Here is a 3,025-nt window from a genome sequence, read left to right on the forward strand (position 1 = left end):
ATTTTTTTAAACATATTTTTATAAAACTGATTTCTTATCCATTTTTTTTATAACGGAGTTTATTTATAGATTTTTATCAAATAGAATTTTTGTTAAAATTTATATTCAATTTATATTTTTTATAAAATATAAAATATACATTTTACATTTTTTAATTAATATAGATTTAATTTATGTTTTTCATAATATATAAATTTTTTGACAGAGATTTCTGTTATAACTTATTTTCATATTTAAAGAAAAAAATAGTAGTCTGATAAAAAATTTATATTTTTAAAAAATTCAAATTGTATATAAATATTAATAAAAATTCAGTTTCTTCAGAATTAATAAAACATTTGTTAAAAAATTGGTAAAAAAAGTTTATAGGAAAATGTTATAAAAAAATGTTGATAAAAAATTCATATTCTATAAAAATATTAATTGAATATAAAATTTAATAAAAATCCTGTTATATGAAAATGAATTATAACAGAAATATCTAAAATCCCGCCAAGTTGAAAAATGGGGATGGCGATAACTTTGGTTTGGAGGTGGCACCAATTTTTATTTTTGTATATCCTGATAGCATTAATTGAGCATTAAAAGTTGGTACTACAAAAGACTTTGATGCTAATGTTGCATCCGCTAGGACGAAATACGGGATATCCCACATGTCGGATGGTACATAGTACTAATTTTGAAAAAGATACCAGCGAAAAGCACTAATTAAGCACTAAATATTGGGGCTATAGCAGATTTTGGTGCTGGTGTTCAACGCGCCACGTGAAGTTAGCGAATTAAGGTAAGCACCCATGTAACTTTTGACTGACTACGCCAGTAATTTTGAAAATAGTTCCGTTAAGTAGCACTAATTGAGCACTAAATAGTGGTGTTATACCGGAAATTAGTGCTTACATTTTCCCACTAACAATACGGACCTAAAATTAAAATATACAAAATTATACTAATTTAAAATTATGAAAAAAATAAAATATATTTTATATATTCATGTTAAAAAAACTACCGAAAATACTTTTGATCAAGGATGTGCTTGTATATATACTTGATAAAAATATATTCAAAGAGTATATTAAGGATTGTAATATATCAGCACCCGGTTGGGAAAAACGGTTTTCCCGGTACTTGGTTTAGGTTACGAATTCCAAATTTTCGGTTACGAATGGTTACTAATCGGTTACTAAAACCTAGTTTGGTTTTGAACTTCCTAAGTAGAATATTTTAATGTGCGGGTGCTGGTGTAACGTTACGCCAGCACCCGGTTGGGAAAAACGGTTTTCCCGGTACTTGGTTTAGGTTACGAATTCCAAATTTTCGGTTACGAATGGTTACTAATCGGTTACTAAAGGTTGGAACCAATTTTGAAGAAAATAGTTGAGGTTGTGGTGCTAGTGTAACGAACCTCTTACTAACTAATATTATATTATATTAATATAATAAGGTACATAATTTTTTTTTTATAATTATTACATTTTTAAAATTTAAAAACTAAATAGGTAGTTGATTTGTGGATTTTTTTCCTGGCGATTTTTGTCCGGGGATTTTTATTTCGGGATTCGAAGTTTTTGCAATTTTAATTGGTAAAGCATGGGTATCACCGGCAACCACTGATATAACAAGTACCTACAAACATTTTAGATGATTTTCTAGCTGATAGCCAAGAGTCCAAGACACCAGAGAATCATGTTATATGCTCGTACTTATGGGCGGTCAGAGTATTTATTCTGATAGCCAGTTAACTACGAGTATATTATGTTTTTGCAGGAAGCAAGACCGTTCTGTTGTCGTTGAAGATGATGAAAGGGTAGTTGATAAATAAATATGTAGACAGATGAAATATTCTATGTGGTTTATTAAAATGTTCTTCAGTAAAATTTACTAAGTCCAAATAATTAAATTATTACACAAAGTGTCGTGAAGGTGCTTGAAGTACAGTGGAGAAAACACGTCTGAATACAGGCCGTCTCCGGTCTGCTTTTATAAGGGCCCAGGCTCTCCTACCTACCCCCCGGTCCATTGGCTTATCCATAATGTGTCATTATGTTATCGGTGTCCCGTGTACACGTGTAGACCTAATCATAATCAACATTATCAACATTCCACGAACCGTCAATTATTTGTTGTACTCGCATCCTGTTTTCTGGTTTTAACTATAATGTACTTTTATCTACTTTTATGTGAAGAGCAAGCCCCATACCCTGCCGTTAAATACATGGCTTGTGGTTTTGAATGTGTTTTGTTATATTATTATACTCGATTAATCCCGCCGTCTAGCGACCCATGTATTTATAGTTTAGTTATTATATGTAGATTATTGTGAAGGTCTTTCACTCCCCCTAGTATCATCCCTTACCTATGTTATTATTTTGATTATAGTTTATATACTCTCACCTTGATTACCTATGTTATTTTAATATTATGTTTCTTATACTGGTATTATTTGAAAGGAACGGATACTATCCGTTACACCTCCCCCTAAAAAGTTCATTTTTATTGTCTGAACAATAAAAATTAACTCAATTGGAATTTCCATCACTTCAAGCACCTTCCTATGGTTGAACGTTTACATTTATCATTATTACATTATATGTTTACATATGTTTGTTTACAATTACATAGTTTAGATACATTGTTGGTTTCACCACATATTTCGTGTTACATTTGTTATATATTATTGACAAAAGATACAAAGTACAATCCACTATGTATTTTTGACATTACAATCGGTATTTGAATTATCATCTATGTTAGTATTTTATATGTTTAACAAATATTTATTTTTATTTTTACAATGATAGTCTTATCTTATGGTTAATATTTCAATATAATATAAATTCCTTATTCTATTACAATATATTTTTTTTTTCATGCAATATGTATATACTGTTATGTAGTTTCCCAACACCATGTTAATATTATTTACTATGCTTATAATATGTATGTTTCTTTATGTATTATAATATTTCCTTACATTTCCTAACCCTTATATTATTTTATTAATATATATTTTTCCTATATTTTTCCC

This window comes from Acyrthosiphon pisum, chromosome X (assembly GCF_005508785.2).
Source record: "Acyrthosiphon pisum isolate AL4f chromosome X, pea_aphid_22Mar2018_4r6ur, whole genome shotgun sequence".
In the NCBI taxonomy this organism is placed as follows: Eukaryota; Metazoa; Arthropoda; class Insecta; order Hemiptera; family Aphididae; genus Acyrthosiphon; species Acyrthosiphon pisum.